Source organism: Protopterus annectens, chromosome 11.part0 (genome assembly GCF_019279795.1).
Source record: "Protopterus annectens isolate FY-2018-M chromosome 11.part0, PAN1.0, whole genome shotgun sequence".
In the NCBI taxonomy this organism is placed as follows: domain Eukaryota; kingdom Metazoa; phylum Chordata; order Ceratodontiformes; family Protopteridae; genus Protopterus; species Protopterus annectens.
This window is the reverse complement of record NC_056745.1, coordinates 1,072,977,870-1,072,998,654: the sequence shown is the minus strand read 5'-3', so window position 1 is coordinate 1,072,998,654 and position 20,785 is coordinate 1,072,977,870. Positions and strand designations below refer to the sequence as shown.

General features: G+C 35.3%; 1 protein-coding gene across 11 annotated transcripts in view; it reads right to left on the bottom strand.

The window, feature by feature from the left end:
• Window positions 1-20,785, bottom strand: part of MGAT4C (MGAT4 family member C) — a 3,121,932-nt gene that overhangs the window by 422,633 nt on the left and 2,678,514 nt on the right. For 10 of the 11 annotated variants that reach the window (XM_044088415.1, XM_044088413.1, XM_044088419.1 and 7 more), the window contains one exon: window positions 10,373-10,490. The gene's annotated coding sequence lies outside the window, so the exon portion shown is untranslated. Of the gene's footprint in view, window positions 1-10,372; window positions 10,494-20,785 lie in introns of all 11 variants that reach the window. The other variant, XM_044088414.1, reaches the window with a different exon arrangement.

Sequence of the window (20,785 nt, the reverse complement as noted above, 5' to 3'; positions counted from 1 at the left end):
CCTCTGTGCCCTAACTCACCCAACATCTTGATTGTATCTGCTCTGACATCGATTGAGCTGGCTGCTTTCCTTGATTTCATTTTTCCTGCACTCCTTTGTTTTCATGACTTCCTGGACTTCTGCATTCCACCACCATCTTTCCTTATGCATCTTATTTCCATACCTGGCTCTGCTACATATATGTTCTGTAGTCCTCACACATGCTGTTTTGATGCAGTAACATGCTTCTTCAACTCCACCCATTTCTTCTTCTTCTTCTTGAGGTGCTAGAGTCCTAAGTAATTCCTTGAACTGTTTTGCTTTCTCTCCAGTCAACTTTCAGGTCTTTAGCCTGGTCTCTGTTGACCACAGAGCCTTCTCTGACCACTGATTGCAGTTGATTGTGGCAACCAGGTGTTTATGCTGTGGGCCAGCTGTTTCACTTGGGATGACTTTGCAATTTTGCCCCAGTGCCCTTACCTTACTAGGAGGAAGTCTACCTGAGTTGCATGTTGGCTACTGTTGTATGTAATCATGTGACTGTCTTTCTTGCTGAACCATGTGTTTGCCACCATCAAGCCATTTGCCAGGCAGAAGTCTAGAATGGCCACTCCTTCTTTATTCCTGTTACCACACCCATGTGGACGCAGGCAGTCCTCATGTCTTATTCTGTCTGTCCTGATATGTGCATTCAAGTCACTCATGATTACCACCAATTCATGTTGTCCTGCTTTATCTAGTAGGTCTTGTAACTGCTGCCTGAATGCACTCTTTTCATCATTATTACAACCTGCTGTGGGGCAAAGGCTGAGCTTACGAATACTGCTCTATTATTTGGCTAGAGTCTGACTGCCAGGAGTCTGTCACTAATTTTGATGTCACCTCTCACTGTCTTTTGAAGCCTCTCCCTCACCGCAATTCCCATACCATTTCTTGCCTGTCATCCTGAGTAGTAGACTCTGGATTCTAAGCTATGTGGCTTTACTTTATCGCCCTTCCCTTCCATCTTGTCTCCTGGATAAATAGGATGTCCAGCTTCCTCCTCACCATAACGGCATCCACTTTAGTCCAGTCAGCGAACTTAGATTGAGGTATAGAAATTCTTAGTTCAGTTTTAGCATGTTATTGGTTTTACTTCCAGCTTTCACTCAACAGAGCTATCCCAGATAACCCAAGCTGGGCAACTGGACACTAGCCAGTCAGAAGCTTATTGACCCAGGGCTGTGGTGGACACATGCTGGCCAACAGGTGCCTATTTTAGCATGGAAGTAGGCCATAGGTGGCCAGGTCCTGGCCAGGTCCATTTGGCAACATACAGAGCTAGCCCTGCAACAATGCACAGTCTGTGATTGATGTTCTCCTATCATGAGGAGAATACTGCACACCACAGTAGATGCCCAAAGCGGTTGGTTTATACAACTCTTCCCCTTATAGGGCACCATGTAAAGTCTGTGTTGCTGCCTACAGCTCCATTCTTTTAGTGAATTTGAGAAGGAAACACTCAGCATGTGTTTTGTAGGTGGGAGGAACTACACAGACACACAGGGAGAACATGCAAACTCAAAACAAGCATTGGCTGAATGTCAGGATCAAACCTTGTACCTTGTGCACGGAGATGAAGACCTTAATCATGATGCCAGCTGGTCTCATTCAAGTATTGTGCATACTTGGTTAAACTACTGAAGGGGTTGCTGGGATAAATGTTTTATTTGGTGTTATTGAAGTTCTTGTGCATACGTGGACAATCTACTGAAGGGATCACTGGGAAAAATGTTTTGTTTGATGTCAATGAAGTGCTTGTGCATACATGGACAAACTACTGAAGGGGTCACTGGGGGAAATATTTCATTTTATAACATTGAAATGCTTTTGGATACTTGGTCAAATTACTGAAGGGGTCACTGGGGGGAAATGTTTAGTTTGATGTTATTGAAGTTCTTGTGCATATATGGACAAGCTACTGAAGGGGTCACTGGGAGAAATGTTTCATCTGGTGTTATTGAAATGCTTGTGTATACTTGGTCAAACTATTGAAGGGATCACTGAGAACAATGTTTCATTTGATGATATTGAAATTGATGTGGATACTTAGTCAAATTCCTAAAGGGGTCGCTAGGGGAAATATTTCATTTGGTGTCATTGAAGTGCTTCTGTGTACATGGACAAACTACTGAAGAGGTCGCTGGGGGAAATGTTTCATTTGGTGCCACTGAAATGTTTGCATCCATAAAAAAGCTACTGAAGGCATTGCTATGGGAAATGTTTTGTTTGGTGTCACTGAAGTGCTTGTACCTACATGGACAAACTACTGAAGGGGTTGTTGGGGTAAATATTTAATTTGGTGTTATTGAAGTGCTTCTGCATACTTGGTCAAATGACTAAAGGGAACACTGGGGGAAATGTTTCACTTGGTGTCATTGAAACATTTGTGCGTACACAGACAAACTACTGCTGGACTCACTGGAGGAACTGTTTCATTTGGTGTCATTGTAGTGCTTGTGTGTACATGGACAAACTACTGAAGGGATCTTTGAGAGAAATCATTCATTTGGTGCCATTGAAGTGCTTGTGCATACTTGAACAAATTATTGAAGGGATCTCTGCATGCAAGTTCATGGATTGCAAAGCAATATCAGATGTGCAACAAAGTGTTTAACAACATATGTGCATACAGCATGGATATTGGACTATGAATCTTAACAGCATCTCATTAGCATATGCAGCTTTACATAATTTCTCATTTACATTCGATTATACTTAAGGCATTGCACATTAGTGTAAATAGCCTCTATGAATTGCTCTTTAGCTACAGTCACTCTCAGATATCATAGCTACCCCTACCACATTTGCACAAACAACTACAAATACCAGCCTACCAGCCTAAATGTCCATTATTGCTCTTTTTAGAATACAGATGATGTTTTTTAGAATGTTAGATGAAAAAATAGGTTTTGTAATGAAAAGTAAGACCGTCCCTGCACATTCATCACCAATCCATCTATTATATTCTTTCACTGATTATCCTTAATGATTCATTCTTAAAAAGGAGCAAAGGCAAACAGCATTAAAATGACAATGTTGCAAAACACGCTGTCGCTGCATGCAGCTGCTTATATCTGGAAATTAAAGTATCCAATTTAGGTACAGCTATACATAATATGGAAAATAAAATATAAATCTATTCAAACTGCACAAACATGCTAGTGATAGGAAATTAAATTAATCATGTAGTTGGAAATGAAAATAATTTCGGAAATTTGTTCTCAACCAGCATTCTTTTGGTTATTTCTACAGAAAAGGAACTGTTTCACTTAGGTAAACAGATGTTCAAAAGAATAGTTCAGTGGCTGAAGCTGCAAATAATGCTTCAGAATTTATTATTCTGTCAAACTGCATACAGTTATTACTGCCAAAATTAGTCTGCTGTGACAAAACTTTTAAACATTTGGGTGCAGCTTACAGTTATTGGTTATTTCTGCTCTGCAAATGGCTTAACATATTACATATAGTGCATTTGCATACTTTCTGTCCATGTCCGTTCCTCAAAAGAAAAAAAAACACCATTAGAAGAAATTCAGTTACTGCACAAAGAAAGAAATTAAATTAAATTGTCACACAGCGCAGCAATTTCAGACTTTTGAGGCTGGATCCAGCTCTTAGCTCTGAATAAAATAATCACATGTACCACGATTTTTAAGTCTGGTCAAGAAATACATTCTGATTTCAGCTTAGAGTGTCAGAACATTTAATCTTATACCAGTCTTTCATATAACAGGATTAATAATGATTCAGTAAGTCTCACTTTTTCCTGACCCTATGAATTGTAAATGAACTGGCAAAAATCCAATCTATTTACAGTTTCTGAAATTGTAGCTTACAAAGTCAACCTGCTCAACATAAATGCAATAGACTAAATGCTTTTGCAGAAGGCTGCGACCCAGTGTACAACCTACACCAATGATCTTTAAATATATTGACTCCAAGGTTAACTTCAGTATAAGAAGTTTATTTTCTTAACAATTTATATTTTCCCTTTATTCTGAGTTGCCCACTCTATGAGTCAGCTTATGCATGTAAAGGAGTATATCCATGAAACAAAGGGTCAGTGAAATCACTCAACAGTCTGCCTATTCATGGAAACAGGATTAATTAATAAAGTGTTTGCAAAGGAAAACTCAACAAATCATGTGGTAATTATGTTTTATCTTCAATAAGTGCATATTTTAACATGTCTGATCTTATAAATATGGGGACCGTGATTCAACCCCACAGAATGATCTACAAACTGTTACAGCTGAAGGACTGCTATTCCATAACTGTATTTCCTTTCCTCACTGTGTATTTCCTCCATATAGAATGAGCTCCATATTTTCACACATTAAAAAAAGCCTAATTTAGCAGTTCCTACCCCTTCTGTGGCCATGGTTCTCAACCTTCTATACTCAAAATGAGGAACACCAGCCTTCATAATGTGGAACAAATGAGCAAAATGTGGAACACATACTAATGGCTTACTGACAACTTCAATTAGGAGGGTCATATGATGGTTAAAATATGCAGGTTTCACTTATAAAAAAGATGTTTTAATGAATCAATATGATTTATTTCTATTTTCCATGGATATTACTTAAAAAATTCCTACTACAGATTGTGGGCCAGACCCTTTCAATGTGGAACTTTGAGGAACATGAACTTTTTAAGACCTCAAATGAGGTACGTTCCTAGTAATGAGGTACACACCTGAGAGATATGTCTGTGGCATTTCTATCCTAGTAAGCTTCTACAGTGCACATCATATGGCGGCTGAATGAAACCTCATGACACTTTTCTTTTAGAAATTTGTCTCTGCTGTGCTTATATCATTTCATCTATCACATTTCAAAGTTTCTTGCCAAAGAAAACACAAATAGCAAGATATCTAAAGTTATTTCACATTGCTAGGGTCATAAAGCTATTGGTTCCCTATTGGATGAATGAATGTTTAAAATGTCGAGTATGACATGCTTGACAGCTTTTAAGCAAACATTCATCTAAGCGAAACCTAAGAATGTCGAAACAAGGAGTTTTGAAAAGTTATAGTTGGCCAGCCATCAGGAAGCCAATGGCTGACGTCAGGACGTTCATCTTGTCTAGCCATTCTTACAGTCTTCCATTGTGGTGCGGTCTCATCGTTCACCTTGTGTAATGTTATGACAGTCCTCCACTGTGGTCCAATCTCACAGTTGGGGTGTGGGGGACACAGCCCTCCTCTTTTTGTTTGTTGATTTGTTTTTAGTTTTTTTTGGGGGGGGGTTAATGGTGTACAGTACATTTTAGCTGTCAGTCATTGGCTTCCTGACGGCTGGCCAACTATAAGTTTTCGAAACTCTTTGTTTTGACATTATGGGATTTCACTTAGATGAACTTTCGCTTAAAAGCTGTGTAGTATGTCATACTCGACATTTTAAGTGTTCGTTCATCTAATATAGACCCAAGCTATGAGGACTCAAAATTCCCAGCACTTTTAATGTGTCACAGATTTACAACTGAAACTTTCTGTCCTGGGGACCATAAATCTACTTAATCTTTTGTACCCATAAAGTAAAGAAGCCTGATAACCAATGAGACAATCTTAAATAATTAGCACAGCAATGCAAATCAGGAAGTATGACACTCTGTTAGACTTAGGGAATGAAAGGGTGGAGGATGACAGGACTTGAAATTCACAAAATTCCACTTTTTAAAAAGGCTATGTTATCTCAACTATCTCTGTACTTCTGAAAGCACTTTTGACTGACTGAGTAACAATTAGGAACAAGTATGTGAGTCACTGTAAATCCCTTTTGCTGAGAATTCTCACAGTTAACAGCATTTCTCTCTATTTCCTTTTGAACTGAATGGAACTGTGATCTGACAAGAGAGAAAATGGTGAAATAACCTTATCAGTTGTGCATTTGAAACGCATTGTGGACAAAAAGGAATTTTCCAAGAAAACAAGATCATGTCAAGATGTTGGCTCCAATGTGGCACTCACGAATCAAAAAATAAAATTACAAATAACTAATTATTGTGCTTAAGATGGGTTTGGATTATGCAGAACTTCATTCAAGGTAATACAAACATATATGCACTTTGTTTCCCCACAGTGGTCCCTTAATGTTTCCATATTTAAAAGGGCAGTAGAGCAGTAATGAACCATTCATTTCTTTATTCAGTTATTACTCTTTACCGAGTGTGCCATCATTACTAGGCAGCATCAATTTGCATATGACATGCAGCATGATAAACTCCAGTGAACAGTCATCACAGTTATCATCAGTAATAGTAAAGGGAAGAAAGCTAATTTTTTAAACACTAACATATGTGCATCCTCTGATGGGTTACAGTATGTTTTCCAGCACCATTACTTTGATTACTTTTACTGCATTTTTAAAAGTGCACATAGTTAAGGAAATTAGTGAATACAGAAAAGAGTGAAGTAGGGTAGGAAAAAGGAATGAAAAAGTATAGTGAAATTTAAAAGTTGGGATATCAGAATGGGATCTCACTGGTACTAGTGAGATTTTGGGTTCAGTTGTTATTAGGGCTTAGATTAGGATTAGTACAATGTAAAAGTCACATTTCTGATGCTATTGTGGGGTCAAGTTACTTGTTAGCAGTAATTTGTTAAAATTGTTTTGAATAAATTTGATTTGATTTTTACAAATGTTACATTTACCTGAAATTCCATTTGACCAAACAATGCAAATTAATGAAATGACATTGGATCAAATAAAGTTATTACAGTAGGTCCTTTTGAGAAGATCAAAATATCTTAACATCAAGCTGACATGATCGACCTGCAGAACATCAAAATAGAAAGAAAGCACAGTAACATCAGGGAAATACACCTGAAGTGAATGTGTGATCATGGGACAGTAGGGATGTGGGTATTGGCCCTTTTACTACTGTAGTGCAATCTCAAAGCTAACATACATAATTGACAGGGGGTGCAAACCTCCCTGCAAAAAAAGATGTTAGATGTTTTTTTTTCACTATGATGAATGTTCAGTCATGTCAGCCTGCCATTGAGATAGCTGACTTTATGACATTTTGATATTGTCATCTATGTCCACTATAGTACTTACACAAGTCAGCAAATTTAGGGTAAGTACTGGAGTTTGGCTTAAGCTTTTACAGAAGTTCTGCCTATTATCAGTGCTATGCAACTTTACAGGCTGGGTTCAGGGACAGGATCAATTAAAGTTTTGATTTAGCATTTTGCTCAGGTTTAGGCTTGGGACTTAGGTTATGTTTAGTGTTAGGGTTAGGGAAATGTTGCATGTTATGTCTTATATATCTGATGTTTGGGTGGCTTGGCTTAACATAAGAAATATTTCACTTACTGCATTGTATTGCTGTACTATGTGTATTTTCAGCATTTCTTTTGACAAAATTATTTTCATTTGAGCATTTGCATTCAATTAATTTGTATTAATCAGATTGTTTTCATTCAACATGATTATTTAGTATGCAGTATCCCATTGGGATTAACTACTTTTATCTCAGATAGAGGAGGATAACAGTATTAATGTATATTGACAAATATACTATCTTAATTATACTTCATTTCGAGGATGACTTTCTTATGTTTATCCTGTCTGCCCATTTGGTACAAATGAAGAGCAGATCATTTCCCTTACTCTATCACAGAGGAAGAGTTGTGGAATCAGTGATCCAGTGGATCACTTGACCCATGCAATGTAGCTGATCCACCACTCACCAAAACCAGTCTCAGACTTACATCAGTGACATTACTGGGAGAAATCTCACCTTTGTTCCTATGATTTACCTGCTGTTTTGCTGTCTCTGACCATATTTATTTCATCCAATAGAAAGAGATACCTTTTGGTACCCATCTCTTATTCCAAGCTTAGATTTGCATTCATAGGAGATAATGACTGATGTGACCAATGGTAACAAGTTTTCTGTGATCACTTTCAAAAGTGTGCTGACTATCAGCAAAAATGGTTTGAAGCAAATTCAGGCCCTTAATATAAAGTTCAGGGTTAGAACCTTTACTAAGTCAGCACACTTTTGAAAGTGATCACAGAAAACCTGTTTGAAAATAAACCTAAAGAAATTATATTATGTATTTCCTTTAAAAGACAGTAGAGGGGAAATACATGGCATGACATGAAACATATTTTATAACTTGTTTTCCAGTGAAAGAGCTCACAAAAGGTATCTGCTGTTGTCTATATGACTGGACTCATTGTAAGGTCATGTTATAAAAAGGAGGTATAACAAAAAAGAGAAACAGATCTGAGTTCATATTAAACATGGTGCACTTTAGTTACTTATTTACAGACATAAAAATGATCGAAAAGCAAAGCCCTCCAAGAGAAATATAGACCTATATATAATGACTGCAGAACATGCAGACAGAGAAAAACTAAATTTAATTTACTTGGGCAATTGACAAAGAATCTAGAAGAAACTTTTGCTATTATTTTTGTCCAGATTCAGAAAAGCTATAAGTAGAAATGGCTCTGGCACAATGTGAACATTTCTACCTTTCATATAGGTTACAGACAACTTAAAAATTACATTAGAAGCTGCTTCCAGTTTGGTGATATAAGTGCATCTCTCACATGTATGAGATAGAGAAACATACACAATTATTATGGTGCTGAATCCCATTAAATGCTTTGACAAAAAAATCTGTGAACTGCCTATCTAAACAGTTGGACCAATGCTGCTTCATTTATCTTATCTGCAGTAGTTTTATTAGTAGCATCAAAACATTAGTGCAAGCAAAACACATATAAGATGTTTGAATGAAAAGTGCAATGTACTGAAAATAGAGTGTTTACAAGTTACACATTGCTGACAAAAATATGTACTATGTAAGGCCACTTTCCATACTCTTTAGTATGTAAGAAGACAGCAATATGCAAAAGTTCACTGCACTAAAGTGAAGCAAATCTCAAGTGAGAAGTGTGGTGTATTTATGAGACACATGGAAAAACAGTAATTTGTGGGTGCAACCATATGCAAATTACACCCCCTTACACACACACACACACACACACACACACACACACACACACACACACACACACACACACACACACACATACACATCATTATATAGCTGTGTTGTTTGTCTAGCTGTATTCTATGGTGATTCATTGAAATCCATATGATGCAGTATTTACATATAACATGACATGTAATGGTATTTTGCTATTAGCTCTGTGTACCTGCTAACCTCTCTAAGGAATCTGCAGTGTACTCTGGTATGCTGGTAACCAATCGGAGCTGACTTACATCAATGCATTTCAGTTCTACAAGGATATAATATGTTTAATGGGGTTACCATACATAATTGTCGGCTTTTGTGCACTTTGGCACATGAAGCATTAAAAATTTCTTATGATGAAAAAACTTATGAGGTGATCACCTGTTGTTATCCTATTAATTCTCCAGCTCAGTGGATAGTGATGTATAAAACACTCAAAATACTCAGGCTAACAGGTAACACATTTTGCAGGGAGCACTTTCAGAGTGCAAATGAAATTTGTTAAATGGCATTCAGTTAAGGAACTAAAACAGACTTTTTTTTACCCATTTAAATGCATTTTACCATTTAGTATGTTCAATCATATGAATATCTTTGCATTTAACAGTGCTAACTGCAGTCTGTCAGTCAGTGAACCACTGTGCAAGGAGGCACACTTGATTCAGCTGGTGGAGACGTTGCCTGATATCTGTGTAGACAATGCACTGTTTTATGCTGTGTTAGGAAGTTAAAAGATGTACTAAGAGTACAGGTAACTTTTAATGTTATTGCAAGGTCTGCTACTTGTAATCCTGCAGCTCACCTATTTGTTTTTAATTTAACCCCCTTCTATCACATGAAATACAAATTGGCATGAACTGTGACACTGTCCATCTATGACATTTGCTTATATGAAATATTTGTAAGATTTTTCTTAATCAGTTTGAAATGATCTAATATTGTGATCTTTAATCTTCTGATAATTTTACTTAGACTAAAATTTATTTTTTGACATCTGTTTAAACAATTACAATAACTGAACTAAAGGATGGTCCTTAGAAGAATCAGGGTTATTAGAAAGACATATAGGTAAGTATTGGATTAACTGTCATTGCAGGCCATTTTAAGCTTAGCCAATGCATCTTCTCCACAGGCTTCCAAATGTCTTGTTATTAGTATGAATTATCCATATTCATTGCTGCACATGACAAAATGTAATCAGCATTTTTTGTCTATATAGGTTACTGCTAGTTAAATCTGACAAATGTTTGGTTTTAATAAGTAGTTTTTCATCATCATTTGAGGTTGCTGTTGGAGCATAAAACACTTTGTGCATTTAGAAACTGGCAAATAAATTAATAATGCTCTTACCCTCCTTTCCTGAGCTGGTGCTTCTTTATAATCCATGTTCAATAACTCAGTTCGGTAATGTTTATGATAACTCTATATAGCTAAAATTTTCAGTGTAGGCAGTTTCCATTCTCAATATCTGCTGATAAGAAAAGATAAATATTTTTGGTGTAATTTTAGTATATTGTGCATTCTTATGAATTAAAAAATCAAAGAACATTTGTTGCCACACTAATCTAAATTTTGAACACATTATCAAGAATTTGATGATAAACAAACCATCACTAGCTGCTCAAGGTTTGTTTTTATTGTTTTATCTTTTCAAGCTAAGTAAGTTCATGAGGAAAAAAGAAAAACAATATCACATCCAGCGTGAATTCAGACTGCAGATCACAAAACCTTCTCCAGGTATTGACTTGTATACTTCTATGAATTATAATGCAACCTAAGGAGCATGCTTTACATCAACACAGAAATTGCAATAGAAGCTAATTATCTCATTACATCAATATGCACCTTCTACAACATAATAAAAAATTCCCACCAACCATTTTGATGTTCTGTCCCACCAATGTGTCAATAGCAAAATGCCCCCTCCCAAATCCTATTTATAATATGTAGCCATTAAAATTACAGTAGCCCTTGTACATTTGTTCTGGGCTGTTTACTTGTTTAATGTGATCATTGCAATAGCACTACACATTTGGATTTGTATGTTTCTGTTATACAGTGTATATATAAATATATAAACATAGAATCACCCAAATCATCCAGGAACACTGCTCCAGTTGTTCTTCTATTTGACAGTAACAAGAATTATCTGCAGAGCAAGAATACAAATAAGCCTAAACAAAATTACACAAGCAGGTTATATGTTTACATCCACAATGTACTTATTAATACATTTGTCTCTCTTGTTGGTAATTTACATTCATTCACAGATGCAGAACAGGATTTTCTAAAGTCTGATATTATTGCTCTTTTATTTCATTTTAATTGAAAATGTTTCCACGACACCATGAGCATTACAATGTCTTTATGTGTTTCTAAGTTTAACTACTAATCTTTCTTTAAATTCTTCTTGGATAGTTTTATGATGGGTTACAGAAAAGTCTGCAGCAAACTAACACTGATACATTTTGCAGGATGTATGTTCTGCAGACCTGGTGCGATGCAGTTCAGGAAAGATGTAATCAAGAGATGTACCCTGCATTTTGAACCTTATTAAGCATGACTGTGGTGTGCAGATCTGCAGTGCACGGTTATGGAAGTGACAGGTGCGTTAACTGTGCTCAGTGGCTGGTAAAGGCAACATTCCCTACAGAAAATCAATAAGTGCTGAAGGCTGTTCCAGCACCACTGAATATTGGAGACATTGACTACTATACCAGTATCAGTGATATGTAGACAGATGGAACATGGACAAACCACTCCTATAGTATCTCAGTTGTGAATGGAACACTGTCTGCTGCCATATAGTATAGTACATAATTCAGAAAGAGAAAATAATTAACTTGGCTCATGAACCTATTCCATTTTGCACTAATAACCAAATAAACAGGTATTAAACTTACAATGCCAATGTGAGATGCCTTACTTAACTGTTTCATTCCTTTTACATTTAATTATTCTCTCTCTCTTTATATATATATATATATATATATATATATATATATATATATATACATAGATGTAATTCTCTTCTATATGTTGCAGTATTCCTAACATGAGGGAATCCACCACAGGCTACCCCACACATCTGGCCAGTATAGAAAAGTCTGAATCTACTGTAAGATACATGCAATGTCACACATAGGATCTCATCCAATGTCGGTCTTAAAATGACGTTGGGTATACAGCAGACGTTGGCACGTATCATGCTCAGAACTTTTCTGCCTCATGTCCGAACATCTTCTCCTGTCATTTGCTCATCAGTGAAGTTTTTTTGAAAAGATTTGTGAGCTTGATATAAGAGAATATATGGACAGAAGTAGGGACCGTGTTGATAAAAGTATGTTTGAATTAGTTAATAATTTGAACAAGGATGAACAAAAATGATTGCAAGAGTTAATTAATGATAAATCTGTTAGATATATGAGGCCTGATAAAGGCAGTGGTACAGTTATTATGGATAAAAATAATTATGTGAATTTCATGTTAAATATGTTAAGTGATGATACTCAAGTAGTTTAAATCAGGTACATTAGCATATTCAAAAATTGATTTAATAGAAGATTTACTAATGCAGGGTCAAATTGATGAGGCAGAGTAGCAGTATTTAAGAAATTAATATCCAATGGTCAGCAACATTTTTGTGATTCCAAAAATAAAGGGCTGGTCAACATTAAATTTAGGCCAATAGATGGAAAATGTAAAACATGCTTTATTAGTACATTTCTGGATTCCATCTACAAAAAGGAATAAAGAAATTTGACTATATTACAAAAGATTCATGGAATCTTTTGGAGAAGCTCAAAGTAATTAATATAAGTGAAAACACAGTATTGCTTACCATTGATGTATGCAATTTGTTTTTGGTAATTCCGAGTGAGTTAGGCTTAGAATGACTTGAAAATCAATTATTTTTGACAGGGATGTAGGATCAAGACCGCATTAATGTGTTTATTACCTTAATGGAGGTTGTGTTAAACAACAATTATATATTTTTAGAAGGCCATTACTTTAAGCAAATTATAGGAGTAGCAATGGGGGCAGCATGTGCCCCCATATATGCTAATTATGTAATGTCATCCTATTGAACAGCAATGTGTTCACTAGTGAATTCCAACCATACATTAAACACTATATCAGTTTTTTAGATGATATTTTTGTGATATGGGAAGGTAGTGTTGAAAAAAATCAAAATGTTCATGGATTATATAAACAGTGCAATTTTTGAAATTTACATATGCATATAGTAAAGATGAATTATCTTTGGATGTAAAGTTGATAAAACTCAGAATTTTAACTTCTGGTATATACAGAAAGCCCACCTTTTCAAATTCATACTTTTATCAAGGCTGGCATCCTAACCATCAGAAAAAGGCTATAGTTAAAGGTCAGATGGTTAGGGCAGCCAGAATGGTTAGTAATGAACAAGAATTCTTAAATGAAGTGGATTTCATAAAAGGTATGTTTATTAAGAGAGGATATCCCACAATGTTGTGTGAATCCATTGGTAATGAAGTGAAGCGAAAAAGAAATAATGGTATTTACAGGGCTTTATTAACTATGAGTAACAGTGAGTATATTTCACAGAATAATAACAATGATATCAATAAACCCATTAAAAATAGCGAAATAATAAGTGGTTCTATAGAAAACAGAGAGGATGTTATTATACAGAATACTAAAGAAAATTGTGGAACAAATGTTTTGGATATTTATTTTATCACCACTTATTCTTATGATTCTCAGCATATAGTAGACATTATACATAATAATTGGAGATTGTTAAGACTTTATAGTATGGTATGGAACAAATTAAGTAATTTACCCAAATATGTATATAGAAAAGGAAAATCTTTTAAACAACTGTTTGAAAGAAATAGTTGGAGTATGAGTGATGCAAATTATACAAGTAGGGTTAAAGGTAATTTTAAATGTGGAAGATGTAATATGTGCCAGTATATTATGCCTACAGATTATAAAATAGTGGTGGCTGATATGGGCATCAGTTTGTATGGGCATTACAACTGTGGCACAAAAAATTTTGTTTATTTAGCAAAGTGTTGTCAATGTTTAGCATTTTATGTCAGAAAAACTTGTAGAACATTTAAAGAAAGAATTAGTGAACATATTATAGATATCAAACATATGAGGAAAACTAATGCTTTAGTAAGACATATTGAACAAAATAATGGCCATCAGTTCAAATTTTGTGTGATACAACATATCAATAAAGACAGTCAAGGTGGAATTTTAGATGTTCACCTTGATATCTGTGAAATGAAATGGCAGTTAATACTAAATGCTACAGTGTTTCCAGGCATAAATAACATACGTATTGCTCCTATATTAAAATATTAACATATTAAGGGATAATTAATTTTTGTTTAAGTTAGTGTTTGTAAAAATGGAAAACATTTTAGAGTGTGTATAATAATTATAAGTTATAATTATTATAGTTCTTTTATGTATTGTATTTTATCTGTTTTTAAAAAAATCTGTAATTTGGGTATGCGTGGGTTAAATTGAATTAATTGAGATTAATTAAGATCATTTATCCAATTAATACAAGTGTGCTTAATGCCCAGTGCTTTTACAATTTATTGTTCTGAAGAAGTCTGTAATTAAAGACGAAACCTAGGTCACAATTGTCGTGTGTATGGTTATACCAACTTGCAGTTCTGAAGTCTGGACTATTTCAGTGCCTTTTGTGCTTCATAATATCATCAGTGAAGTTGTAGATTCCGATTCAGTTAAGTGTCCCATTGTTTTTTTTTTTTTTACTTTTTTTGTGCTACTGTTGTTTGCTGATGTCATCTAGGATGGGTTAGTGTCAGTGTGGAAAGCAAATTCCATATAAGGATTCCTATGATTTTTGTCTCTTTTGCCTAGGCCTTAACCATGACTATACCTCCTGTGCTATTTGTAAGGCCTTTGTCCCAAAGATTCTACATAGTCATCTCGCTTCTTTAAATCTGTATCTAGAGAACCAACACCTTAAGTGCTTAGCATGCGATGCTACGGAAAGTGCATCAGGTCCTTCAGCTGAGTCTGCTCCAAAGAAGGTTAAGAAATCTAGGTCTGAAGTTTCTGCTGCTCCTCCAATTCTGGATGTTTCTTCAGAGGCCAATGTTGGCCCATACACCTGTTTGGAGGTAGTTGGAGGTTGTTCCGTGGGTACCGTTGTGGAGGCTGCAAATGATCCTGCTGGCATGTCCTCAGGGAATATGCAGACGTCTGCTTCAGGCAAACGTGGGGAACCCATGCTCATTGTCTCTGAAGGCCCTTGAGACATTACACAAATCCTTCTTCGTAAGGATGTTCCTCGCAATACTGTTGAATGCAGGCCGACGTTGGGTCCCTTGTCCTGTCACTGTATGGAACCACTGAAAAAGAAGCCGAAAACCAAACATTCTTCTCCTTCTCCTCAGGAACAATCCACTGATGGCAAGCCTTTTCACAATTACTATTTATTGCCTTTGTGGTCCTTAGGTAATCCACTGGAGCTTCTATTCCTTCTCCTTCCTTTTCTCCAGTTTCCCCACAAAAAAGGACTCCTCTAATGAGGAAGATTCTTCTAAGGATGAGTCTTTAGCATGCTCAACCCCTCTCTTCTATATGTTGCAGTATTCATAACTTGGAGTCCACCATAGGCTGTCCCAAACATCTGGCCAGTATAAATCTACTGTAAGGTACATGCAATGTCACACATAGGATCCCATCCAACATTGGTCATAAAGTGACTTTGGATATATAGCAGTTGTCAGCATGTACTATCCTCAGAAATGAGGGCCCCAAGGAAGAACACCAGCCTGAGAAAAACTGAGGAAACACACATCCAGGAAACAAACAAGTAAGCATCAGGGGGAAGGTGGGAGGGATAGAATACTGCAACATATAGAATATGATTATGGTAAGAATTTACACAACTATTCTATGTCCTTCTATTCATATGTCATAACACACACACACACACACACACACACACACACACACACACACACACACACACACACACACACACACACACACACACACACACACACACACACACACAAAATCTACATACAGTACTCTTTTCCCAGACTCATTGCAATTAAAACATACAAATGTAATAATAGCACCAACTATAATCTGACAAACATAAACCATGTACCATTTACCTTACTCACACAACTAACTTACCATAATGTTACACAGAAATATGATAAGTTTATATCAAAATACTTAAAATTTATAGTCACAACATTGCATCACAGCTTGTACTTAGTGGGGACATGCACCCTAACCCTGGCCCCAGACAAATCCAACCCATCTACATTTTCACACACCAAGCCATTCCCAACAACTATTAACTCTCCCCGGAAAAGGTGCAGACTTACTACTACTTAATATAAATCGCAGGAGCATCATGAACAAAATTCAAGAATAGCATGCCAGCCTGGCTCTATATGCTCTGGATATAACCCTTATAACAGAAACCTGGCTAAAACCAGTCATCTCTAACAAAGAAATACTTTCCCCAGAACACAACATATATATATATATATATATATATATATATATATATATATATATATATATACACATATATATACATATATATACATATATATATATATATATATATATATATATATATATATATAAATATATATATATACATATATATATATATATATATATATAAATATATATATATATTTTTTAATCTGTTAACTTGGACAGAACACTTATCTGAAGGACAATTTCTATACTCATCCTGGGGTTAAAAGAGAAATAACAGGTATATGAACACATTCGATTTGGCAGAGTTACTAAGTTGATAAAGTATTTATTAAGGCACAATGCAGCTAAATTTGTTAAGTTCAACAAGCAATGTTTTCACAAATTACATGATGAACAACATTGTGATCATATAACGAATGAATAAATTCTAGATAAAGCATTCTGGGAAATTTCCCTATGTACAGCAAACTTCTTTGCAGTCTCTGCACTATGAGCAACTCATAATACAATTAACAATCTACTCAAATAGTGCAGCTATGTACCTTTCCAGAAAATGAAAACTGCATACAAGGCACTTTTTTCCCACTCTTATGTTACCATCCATTATGTGCATCCATTCAAAGGACAGTCAGTCTCTGTTTGGGGGAGGGGTGTAGAAGCTGCAGGGCTCATTCATTCAGGCATAAGTGGATGTCTGGGTTCTATATGTTAGATTCCACTTTCATCAGCAGAAATGTTTGTGGAATAGTTGGTCTGATGTCTCTGCAAGTTCAACTGACAACGTGCTGCAATTATATAGTAACACATTATCATTCCTTACTGATTATGCACCATACCAATCTATGAAAATTCAGAGAGTGTTATGTTAACATTAACAATAACAGTGTTCTGGAAATTATACAGAACCAGACATGATTTGAGAACTGTTACTAGTAGTGGTAACTTGCTTCCTGTACTTGTTTGCCATTTCATATTATCTTCTGTAGTTATTCAAGGGTTGCTTTTAATGTTTAAATTTTATGGACGAGTCTGATTTTCAATGTTTCTATGATTTGTGTTTTGATACATTTGGACTTTATGGTATTTTACCAAGGACCAGCACTCATTCTTTTAGATAAAACCACTGCAGGAAAAATCATTGTCCCACTTTATGGCCTTACCTTCCTGAGAAACAAGGGAATGTTTTCATGTCATCTAATTATGAATGAGTTGTTTATCATGAAAGGACAGCAATTTAACAATTAATGACCTTAACGTATGGGTTGGAATTATGGTAAGTATAGTTTAGGACGTGTGCTCTTTCAATGGCAAAGATAGCAAAACTGCATGAATCCATATGTAAGGAAAGTCCAGCATATTTTTATGCTAATTTCCTTTATAAACTATATGTATATTTCTGTTATTTCTTCTTGGTTTGGTTCCACATGATTAATTCAATGTTATAAATGTTGGTTTTCATTTATCAAAAACTGTACTGCTGCCAACTGAACTACAGTTTCTATGTCATTCAGTCATACTTCCATATCTCAATATATTTTTTTTATGGTAAACTATTATTAGGGATTGTATCCCTCCATATAGTAAATTGCTAGTATATTAAGATCTTCCCTTTATTTTGCTAGGTCCTGAATTGTCAATGGCATCGAAAGAAGATATATATATATATATATTTTAACAATGTCTCTCCTTGAGCATCCTAGATCAATGGATGACTTTCAAGTAGCAGAGTTCTGGAACTTAATTAGGGGCTTAAATCTATTTTGACTATTTGACTGACTGTTTAATTTTTAAATATTGGGCTCTGACTTTCCCCCCACACCTATTTTTGACTGACAGTTTTTTTTAAATATCGGGCTCTGACTTGTTCCCTACCATATTCATTAACCATCATACTGATCTTTTTTTTTTTTGGAAAAAGGGCTTGAGAAACTAAAAGGTTGCTGATGAGTCTTCAATTATTTAACACTAAATCAAGAAGAGCCAATAGAATCAATGTTTTCATCTCCCAGTTAGAAAATATTAATACAATTTATGATGCAAGAAGAAAATATGCTTAGAAGTTACAGTCAATTCAAGCACAATTGTCTCACTCTAAAAGGCCACATGAGTCTCCCTTACTTTTCCTGCATCTCATTGTCTGCTTCCCAAATATTCAAGCTCTTTTAACTTGAACCTTTTCTGCTCATAAATTATAATCAAGGCCTTCAGCTCTGCATTTTGGTTTCAGGATCAGGAGGCAAAGACTACAGTAGTCCATTCTTCAGGCTGGTAGAATGGGAAAGATGCTTCAGTAAAGTTGCTCTTGGGAGATGAAACATTTCTTCCAGCAGACTGATGCAAAAAGTCCTGTTGTATAAATGTTGGATCCACACTAAAAACTGCACCTTTCGATAGCTTGTTACTGTGATGGAATAATAGTTAATGGCATTTCTATTCTTTTAAAGCTAATCCATAAGTAAAACACTGATTACTAATCTCTGCAAGCTTAAATATTATTCTGAAAATTTTCATTATGATTACAGAGCACTTTTGTATTACACTGCATATAAACTGTTATCACAAGTAATTTTTACATATATGCTTTTATACTACCAATTTATTAAACCTGTAATATTGCTGCATGTATCATTTTTTGTATCCTATGTTCTGGACATAAATTTTATGCCATTACTTTGAACATATTGCTTGTTATCTGGCCTTGGTTGTGGTTGAAAAGGATATCTGGATTAATGTACCTTCCTGGTGAAAAACAGCAAAAGAAATACATAAAATAAGTTTTTTGCTACTGACATTTATTTAGCTTAATATTCATCAGAATTTTTGTCATAAGTTTATATTTCCTATCAGAATGCAATATATATCAGTATTTCAGATGAGGCACTCATAGTGAGAGTTGTTTATATTATATATATCACTGCTAATTTTAAAATCAATTATGATTTATTTTTCATTTTTTATATTCTATATTATAATCCTGATGTATAGTATAAGATATCCTTCCATGGAGATGTCTAAGATTTAAACCTTATGTAAACAAACATAAGATGAATAAGAAAAAACACTCCCCCAGATTCAGTAAACTTCCATGCAGGAATAGCTTATTCCTGCACTGGAGGGACTGTTCCCGTGCAACATGACAGTGTGCCATGCATATTCATGAAGGCGTGCTGCCATGCTGTAAAACGGACAGAGTTCTGTGTACGAGTACAGGGGATGTGTCTGACAGCAGTGATCTCACAATACACACGCCCCCTGCATACCATAATTGATGTACACCAATTTAAATAGAGCGAGAATGCTCATAACACCCCCAATCTGTCAGGGTAAGAAATCTGGACAATAGGGGACAATCATCCCTACAAAGCCAGAAAGTTGATAGAATAACAGGTTTAGCATAAGCATGAATTTTCAGCAGGGTATGAATTAAGAATGCACACATCCCAACCAGTCAGAATAAGAAATCTGGACAAAGCCATAAGGGACAATTGTACCTACAAACCCAGAAAGTTGACAGAATAACAGATGTAGCATTACCATGTATATTCTTAAGGGCATGAAGTAAAAACCACAACTAATATTTTTTTACATATGCAATAAAGTTTAAGGATAGCTGCAGGGGTGCGCCTGTTGCTTAGCTATGTTTAGCCCAGCTGAAATGGCATGATAAGTTAAATAGCAATAGACATCCAGCATAAACATAAGTGCAATAGTGTTGTGATTAGCGCATATGCCTTGCATGTAGTCATTCATGGTTTGAGCCTCCTCAAAGCCATTTCCGTCTTGAGTTCCCTTGCATCTCGTAAAGAAACATTGATTCTATATCCTCAAACAGTAATTCTGTAAAATTCTACAATTACTGCAATATGACTCACTTTATAGTATGTACCATCTACAAACTGTAATTTGTACAATTCTGTAAATACTGCATTTTAACTCTGTATAAAATGCAATCTGAATCACTTCTATAGAAAGTACCATCTGCAACAGTCAACACCAGTGTTATGCTCTAACAGTGTAATTGTATTGTATTGATAACTTGATTGCTCTAACAGTGTAATTGTATTGTATTGATAACTTGATTGCTAATCTTTTATTACATTTGTATAACTATATAACCTTGTTAATGGAGCTTTTCTCCCCAGGACTCCATTGAAAACGGGTTCATCTTGGCCCAATGGACTATCCTGGTAAACCAACTGCAAATAAATAAATAAATAAATAAATAAATTGTGTGTGTAAACATAATTTATATGTATA